The following is a 9,166-nucleotide window of genomic DNA, read 5'->3' as shown; positions in this document are numbered from 1 at the left end:
CACATACACATACACAGAGTGAAGTAAAGGGGGTAAAAATGGACTCCTAAAAGAGAGTATTTCCCCCTCCTTTCCTCTAACTCAACTTCAAGTAGCTTACCTGACAAATATGTGTGTGTTGGAATGGGATCACGCTGTTCCCTATAAAAGAATCCACTCCTTTTGATCCCTTCACTCCAGTTTACAGTGGTCAGTTCAGCTTGCTTACACACTTTGCCCCCCCTTTTAGTTTGTGGAAAAACAACACTAAAAACTCTCTCACACACAAATGTATATAGGTTACACACAAACACACATACACACACACCTCCACTCTTCCCTTTAAGTGCGGAGCCATGCAGCACATGTCAACACCTCTCTCTCGCGCGCGCGCACACACACCTCTGCCAGACCTGTGTAGAGCCATGAAAGCTCCATAAAGTCACCTTAGGATCCTTCTGTGTTCCAGACGAGCCCCTTCCTCTCCTCTGTCAGACTTCTCTCTCTCCTCCTTTCCTTCCTCCCTTCCTTCCGTTCTGTCCGTCCGTCCTTCCTCTCTCTCTTCTCTCTCTCTCTCCCCCTTTTCTTGTCGGTGCTCGGTCAGTTCCCAGCGTTTTTCCCGAGCCCCTCCATATCCGCCCCGCCAGTCGTTTCTACCACCAAGCTAGCGTACCTTCACAAGCGCGCGCAAACACGCATACACACACACACACGAGCCGCTGCGTTCCTATAGTCTCTCCCACTGTTTATCCCCCAGCGCTCTCTCTCCTCTGTCGGAGAAGAGCTCGGTGAGTGTGTGTGTTTGTGTGTGCTTGTGTGCGTGGACGTGTACGTTGGTTTCTGTGCTCTGCCTTAGCCCCGCCAGCAGCAGAGGACTTCCCCCCGGCGCCCGCCCTGGGTCCTAGCGCCAGCTGGGTTTACTGAAAGAATGCTATTGTGTACGAAAGACATCCCCAAAGATCGTCTATGATTTTGACGCGGCGACACACAATTCTTCTGGGGGCCATTAGTGCAGCTATGATTTTATTTATTATTAAAATAATTTGTTTAGTTTTTTTTAAACCACCCCCCTCCCCCGTCCCTCCCAAAAAGATTTGGAGAAGACCTGTCTTCATCAAAAAATTATTTTGTAGTAACCTAAGCACCAAAACAACCCAACACACTCCTGCCACTATCATACAATTAAGCAAGGAAAATGAAATCATGTAAAAATGCTTTACTCATGTGTCATTTTGTTTGTCTGTTTGTTTTCAGAGCAGGAAAATTATACATGGGACATATACATAACTTCTCAAGTAGTCTTCCACAAACATAAGTGCAAAAGGCACATATTTGTAGACGATACAAATGTTGTTGCTCTGGGCCATGTTGTCAATAACGGAGAAACAGAGAGACGTGTGTGCAGTGCCATCGATAGCTGCTGTTCAACCCAGCCGCAGCTCATTTAGAGCAGTTAATGTCCAAAGGTAAAATGTAGGTTTTTGTCAGTAAGTTGTTTTGAGTCTGTACCCAGTGGTCGCTATGGCAACAGCAGGGCAGGAGCAGAGGCAGAGAGCCATGCAACGGTGTAGGAGCCATTATAAATGGAGGACGGCGAGGGGACATGTCCTCTGCACATGATCACAACTGATCTAGTCTATATCCTTGGCGCTCAACTTCCGGGATGGCTCCGTTGCCGATGGAAAATCTGCTGGATTTCAGTCAAATTTAGTCCGGATATCCGTTGCCTTGGGCTTCCTTTGTGTTGGCATTGTAAACTCTGGTGGGTTTCTGAGGACTATGGTTAACTTTTTCTCAGATCTCTGCAGGGTTAATCCAGACAGTTAGCTACATTGGACAGATCTGTCCAAACGTACACATGTTCCACCAAAACAAGTTTCTTCCGAGGCTATTTTCCCGGACCTTAGCACCGCCCAAGACGATTGTGATTGGTTTGAAGAAATGCCAATAAACCAGAGCAGGTTTCTCTCCCATACTAGGTTCTCTCTAACCTCTCCTTAATGTGTTCAGATCGTACACCATTATTTTTGCATCTGTGCAGAAGACAGGGTCTAGTCAATCAGCGTTACTTCCTTTCTGTTGTGTGTGAAAATCCATCCCAGGTTACCACACACACCCACACCCACACCCACATACAAAAACAATGGGGTTCCCCCTCATCCACTACAAAACTAGTTTCAAACTTGCATTTCTGTGTGAAGCACAAGCAAATACTGCAACTGTGAGAGACGGCATAGAGCTATTTTTGTGTTTTTGTTGTTAACCGAGTGAGTCATCCTCTCAAACATACCCAATCTTTGGTGCAGCTACCTTCTTCCTCATCTCCCTACACCTCCCTCTTTTCTCCCTCCCTCCTTCCTCAGAGCGTCATCAGGTTGCCATAGCAACGGCCCGCCTATGGGAGACAGAGATCAGACCATTATGGACCATGGGATCCAGAAACTGAAGGACATGATTTTTTTTGTTTTTTTTCGTTCTGCGACCACAGGAAGTGGGAACCCTTAACAGAAAGCCTGAACACATTCTTCCTTAAACACCTAGAGTAGCAGTGCAAGGGTTTGCGGAGGGAAGTTGTACACAGTTGGAGATAAAAAGGAGCTCTGAAGAGTCATTAAAACCCTTCAAAAACAGTAATGCATGTCTACTAACCCAGCATGCCGCTAAAAATAAACCAAATTTGATTAGATATGCAAATCGACTGTGAGATGTAAACATGTTGCCCCAAGAAAAAGTTAACCAGAATTTGCTCTGCACACTTCTGAATTAATGGATCTGACAGACGTGGAAAGCCCACAGTCAGGAAATCCAAATGTGCTCTCATTTTACGTACGGGTGTGGAAATCGAAGTGGGAAAAGTGCATTGCAGCATGTTCAAGTTGAGAGATGGAAGCACAAAACACACCAAGGAAACTGTTTTGTTTTATAAAGATCAAAGAGAATTGTTGGGAGAACGAAGTGTGTTTACAAGTGCTCGAATCCAGACTGCCTCTCCCTTCCCCTATTATTAGTGGGAGGCCGTGTGTGTACGAGTGTGTTTGAACTGACAGCCCCGAGGGCTGCGCTGAAGTGACAGAGGGAATCTTCAAGATGTCTCACAAAGTTCGCCATTGAGGGAGATCTTATCTCTGAGCCCCAAAACTTAGGAGAGGAGAGGAGAGGAGAGGAGAGGAGAGGAGAGGAGAGGAGAGGAGAGGAGAGGAGAGGAGAGGAGAGGAGAGGAGAGGAGAAAGACAGAGTGAGAAGAGCAAGAAAAGAGCAAGGCTAAGTCCAGTGCTATGTCTCATATTTCACAATTCTGCACTTACACTTGCTATTTTGAGTACATAGTACGAGTACTTGGATGCTCAAAATGACCAAAACGTTGAGTGTGGAACGCTGGACACTACTGGCCCTCAACAGTCGCCATCTTCTTTAGCAGAAGCTACAGGACCCCCAACATATTTTCACACTTGTGAAAATGGAGGGCAAAGAAGCTGAAGCAGTTGCAATTGAAATGGGGAACACCGACCTACACAAAAGTAATTTATACATGTATTACATATGTATACATATTGAAAACAACACATGTATAGATTAATTAAACATTATAAATAAACATTATAAATTAAATAAGTATACTTATTTTCTGTGTTCAGAAAAAAAACCAAGCAGGTTTGTATTTTGTCGGCGACAATAGGTGGTGTTGGGGGTGATGCTCCACCCGGCTGCAATTTACCTTTAAAAACAAGAAGAACACAATTTGATATAACACTACCTTGTCGCACTATCCTTGTGTACTTCATGTTAAGTGTACTTACGGAAAGTATCCGAATTAAGATACACCTCAGGTAGCACCGTTAAGCCAGGCCCCCAACAAGTGCGCCGTACTTTGAAGCAAATTGGAAATAGTGGCCAAATGGTGGATTTGCAACTCCAGCCCGTTCATGTGATGCCCTCTGGCCCAAAAATACCTTTTCCCATAGAACTACAGTATATGGCAAAAGGGATCAATCAATCAAAATGTATTTATATAGCACTTTAGAGCAACCAGCAGGTATCCAAAGTGCTTTACATCAGAAACCCTGTACAAAACACACAGTAAAATCAGAAAAGGTTAAAAAGAAACAGGAAAGTGAAATTGTCAAACCACTGCTAGGTATTATAAGCCAGCCTAAACAGGTTTTTAAATTAGACCTAAAAAAGAGCAACATCTTTTATCGTCCACATGTAAGGGGGTAACTTGTTTCAGAGTCTCGGGGGATCAACTGCAGAAGCCTGATCACCTCACTGTGTATATCTGGACATTGGCACTTCTAAAACCAGTTTGTTTGAAGATCGCAATGACCGGTTGTGCTCATGCAAAGTTAAAATTTTAGGCAAATACTCCGGGGCAAGATCATTTAAGGCCTTAAAAACAAACAATAAGATCTTAAAATCTATTCTAAAATGCGCAGAGAGCCTATGTAGGGTGTAGAGAACAAGAGGAATGTGTGCAGGTCTTGATGTTTTTGTTAAAAAGCGAGCAGTAACATTTTGCACAAGTTGGAGGCGTGAGATGGACGTCTGTTCAGACCAACATAGAGAGCATTACAGTAGTCCAGCCTTGAACTAATAAAGGCAGGAATAGCCTTTTCTAGGTCGGGCCTGCTCAGGAAAGGCTTAACTTTAGCCACGATACAAAGCTGGAAAAAGCTGGTTCTAACAACATGGCTGATCTGTTTCTCAAATTTCATGCTGCAATCAAAAGTAACCCCCAGATTTTTTACAGCTGACCTAGTGTATTATGCCAGAGCTCCCAGACTCAAAGCTGGACCATTTTCAGTGCCTGAGTTAATGAAAATAATACACTCAGTTTTAACTTTGTTCAAATTAAGAACATTTTGTGACAGCCACAACTTAATATCAGTGATACAACTAAGCAGGGAGTTTAGTGTGACACTGTCATTTACTTTCATAGGCAAATAAATTTGCAAATCATCTGCATAACAAGGAAATGACAGGTTCTGCTTGCCAATATTAGCCCCTAAAGGCAACAAATATCAAGAGAAGAGAATGGGGCCAAGAAAGGATCCCTGGGGTACCCCACAAGAGAGAGGCGCAGCTGACGAGGAGAGGTCACCAATCATGAAGGAAAAGCTTCTAAGCTTCTATTTGCCAAATAGGAAAACCATTAAAGTGCTGAGCCTCGGATGCCTACACAATGTTCAAAGCGGGACAGGATGACTGCATGGTCTGCCGTGTCAAAAGCAGCTGTGTGGTCTGATAGCACTAAAACAGTAAGATTCCCAGCATCTACGGACAAGGTAATATCATTGTGTACTCTAAGCAGTGCAGACTCAGTGCTGTGACGTGATCTAAAACTAGATTGTTTTTTTTCCTAAACCTTTGAAAGACAGTTGAGACAGTTAGACTGACCACAGACTGGTCTAAAATTGGACAACACTGTGGGGTTAAGATGAGGCTTCTTAAGGAGGGGCCTGACTAAAGCATGTTTAAAGGCAGCCGGGACAGAACCTGAACTAAGACAAGAATTTAAAAAAAGTAAGTAAACTCGACCCAAAGGTGCTAATAAAAACCTCCTTCACCTTCCTGGTGGGAACAATGTCTAAGGGACAGTTGGTAGGTTTCATGTGTTGCACTACCTTAGTAAGCAACGTCAGAGAAACTGGCTTAAATTCCTCGAACATACCAGACTGCACAGGAGTAGTATGTACAAACATAATTAAATTAGCACTAGCGTTTTGCCTGGCTGATGCTACTTTGTCGATAAAATAACAGAGAAAATTGTACCATCTACTGATTGAAACATCTGTCGGAGTAGAGGTGCATGGATTCACAACAGAGTTAATAGTATTAAATAACACGCTAGGTGCATGACAACTGCCGGCTATGACAGAAGAGAACTGCTGCATCTTCGCCACCTTCACAGCCTTCTGGTATTCAGCTAAACTGTTCCTTAATAAACCCAGTGATACTTCGTTCGGATTGTCTGCAGTGTTCCCTTAGGGCCCTTGTGGTGCCATTTAGCAAGGGGTCCGCCTTGGGTTTAATAGTTTTAATCCAATGAGGGGCAATAGAATCTAGAGTCTTTTCATAATTGTGGAGTTGACCACAGAATAAATGTTTTCTGGGGAAGAGGGAGAGACCAGACCATTCATGACATAGAACTGAGAACCCATAAACGCCTAAGCAAACTCTCCAGCTGACGAGGAGGTGATGCAGCGGCGCCTAGAAGCTGAGGATACAGGCTTCCTAGTAGATGGAGGAACACTGATCTCAAACCTGATGATGAAGTGAGATACCAGTTTCTGTTCTTTCACTGAGTGAAACTGAAAGCCCATAGGACTCAATGAGATCCAGGGGGTGGCCAAGAGGATGTGTCGGCCCTTCCACACATTGATTAAGGCCAAAAGAGTTGAAAAGAGTTTTAGAATCATTAGCAAGTGGGTTTGAGGGACTACTATTCAACTTAGTAAAGCGCTAAACCGGAAGAAGCCGGCAGAGGTCATCCAGGTAATTTAGATTTTTATAGTCAACAAGTAGCAATATAGGGCTTAGCCTATCTACAGAACATTTATAAAAAGAAAATATTACCTCCCCTTTCTCTGCTCTGTCACCCAGAGAATCTGGCCCACCCATGAGAGAGAGACATCGTGGCTTTCAAACGAGCAAAGGGGCAGTTGGTCAAGGCCACACCCCCAGCCTCCACTTTGCCCTATCCTCTTCAAAAGCTATAGAATCAGAAATGGCACATACTAAGGAAAGCTCATTGTGAGACTGACTCTTGTGGCTGTAATTCTGCACCAAGGTTGAATTTTGGGAAATAGACTTCAGATACAGTATTAGGGGACCACTAAGGTCTGTACAAAAGAAACTTCAAATACAGCATTAGGGGACCACTAAGGTCTATACAAAAGAGACTTCAGATACAGTGTTAGGTGACCGCTAAGGTCTATATAAAAGAGACTTCCAATACAGTATAAGAGGACCACTAAAGTCTATATAAAATAAACTTCAGATGCAGTGTTAGGGGACCACTAACATCTATATAAAAGAGACTTCAGATACAGTATTAAGGGACCATTAAGGCCTTTATAAATGCATCCAAAGAGCACCATATCATGGGACCTTTAAGGTGTTTTGTGTATGTGCTGTTAGTGTGAATGGGCCTTACACAGCTCCCCGGACTGATAATAGGTTGCCATAGGTTTATCACAGTATATTAACACTTTTGTAGATATAATGACACACAGTAATAAATAATGCCATTATTGATCACAGAGATTTCTGAACTTGATTGTAACAAGTAACCCAGGCAACCGTCTGAGTCAGGCTGATTGCTGCTGTGTTCTAGTGCCAGAGAACTAAAGGTGAGCTGGTTTATGCCCGAGCTGCAGTCGGATGTTGCCGATTCTTCTGGGTATAGAAGGGCTGGGTCAATTTCAGCTGGTAATATGATCCAGCACCCAGGTCAGCTGAATAAGAGATACTTCATATAATGTTGTTTTGGACCCCAGGAAGACTAGTTGGTTGTCAAAGCATCTGCTAATGGGGATCCTTGTATAAACTAAACTAATAAACAGTAAAACGTTAATAAATGATTACCAATAAAAACTAACTAAAATAATAATAAATTACAACCAAAGATGTTTTTAAGTGTACATTGTTGCCCATGTGGTCTTGAATATTAAAGGCTATGGGAAAGTGCCCGAATTGTATGGAGTGCATTGACACCTGACCAGAGCCAGACTACCTTCAGACATGTCCAGATGTGACGTGCAGTGGTCATTCTGATGGGATTAAGAGTAAGATTAAGAGGTAACGGGGTGAAATAGGGGTTAAATGCTTAATCTTACATTTGCATGCAAACACACACACACACACACACATAAACAAACACAATCACAGAATATGCGAATAGTGTAAATTCGCTCACACAGACACGTGCATACAGCCCAGAGACAGTGAGCGGCCTGGGAGGCGTCCATCCAGTCATGATCCTTCATTCTTCAAATGGGGCTGCCATTTTAGCCTGTCTCCCAGAGGCCTCGGCCGGGCAGAGGGGTGGGTCAGCAATCATGTGTGTGACAGGAAACAGGCAGGCGTATTGGCTGCCAATCAAACAGCCTCTTTATTTCTTCTCTCCGTTCTGTCTCTCCATGTGTGTTTCTCTGCTTTTCACTGTCTCTTTTTTTTCTACCTCATCTCTCCCTCAAGTCTGACAAGCAAAAGATCTTCACTTACTTCAGAGAGGGAAAATAAGTGCGAGGGGGGTGTTAGCGTCTCCCTGTCTCCTTTTACCATTCCCTCTCTTCCTTACACACACACACACACACACACACACTCATTTGTCTGAAAGACAGCTAGCAGTGGTTTGTCATTGTAACACTTTAGTAGACTGTGTTTCCAAATCATCCCTTACACTTTTTCCGCAGACAGGCAGACGCATAACATTCCTCAGAAGACAGGCTGAGAGAGAGAGAGAGAGAGAGAGAGAGAGAGGAAGTTGTAAACTCCCTCTCTCTCTCTCGCTCTCTCTTTCCAAATGCAGCTGAGTGCTCCACACGGATCGATAGTAATCCTCGGTGGGAGCCGTTTATTTTGGAATGTGTGTGAGGCCCAGTGGGTGACAGCATCCACATTCACACTCACACATGCGTGCAACATTATAAATCTTGCTGCAGCTGGAGTTGGTGCTGCGCTTGCACACATAAGCGCACGCACTGGTGCAGACAAACCGACACAGAAATGTACACACACCGACAAGTACACACTTAAAGCGCTCTAGGTCTGACAAGCAAAGCCTCCTGTTGTGCCGGGCTCTCTTCTCTCCTCCACTGAGTAGAACTCACAGGGCTCCAGGCTGGAGGAGGGGACCTAGTGTGTCTCAACACCGTCCCCTGCCAAGGTCTCTGTTTCTGGGGATGGCAGCTCTCAGCAGCTGGCTAGGTTGGAGCTCTTTGTATGCTGACTCCAAGCCGCTGGCTGTCTAGTCCTGCCAGGAATTTATAATACTACAATCACAGAGGAACTTTTTTTCTCTCCCCACCTGACCAATATGAGCATGGATTACATGTTTTGTAATTCGGACGCAGTGCAAAACCTGCAAATTTCGTATTTGTTTTGCAATAAAAGATCTAGTTACACCAGCATTGAGCTGATTGGAACATTCAAACAGCAAGAACTTGTGGCCAAATAAGTTAATTTT

At 44.0% G+C, this 9,166-nt stretch overlaps 1 protein-coding gene across 3 annotated transcripts in view; it reads right to left on the bottom strand.

The window, feature by feature from the left end:
- ches1 (checkpoint suppressor 1) overlaps positions 1-8,488 on the bottom strand; it is a 68,573-nt gene extending 60,085 nt beyond the window's left edge. The window contains exons 1-2 of one of the 3 annotated variants that reach the window (XM_034899844.1): positions 8,473-8,488; positions 426-747 (exon numbers count right to left, since the gene is read on the bottom strand). The gene's annotated coding sequence lies outside the window, so the exon portion shown is untranslated. Of the gene's footprint in view, positions 1-381; positions 400-425; positions 813-8,472 lie in introns of those variants that run through there. The other 2 variants (XM_034899843.1, XM_034899845.1) reach the window with 2 other exon arrangements.
- Between the last annotated feature and the right edge of the window lie 678 nt (positions 8,489-9,166).

Source organism: Etheostoma cragini, chromosome 18, assembly GCF_013103735.1.
Source record: "Etheostoma cragini isolate CJK2018 chromosome 18, CSU_Ecrag_1.0, whole genome shotgun sequence".
Taxonomy (NCBI): Eukaryota; Metazoa; Chordata; class Actinopteri; order Perciformes; family Percidae; genus Etheostoma; species Etheostoma cragini.
This window is presented reverse-complemented; position numbering and strand designations above follow the sequence as displayed.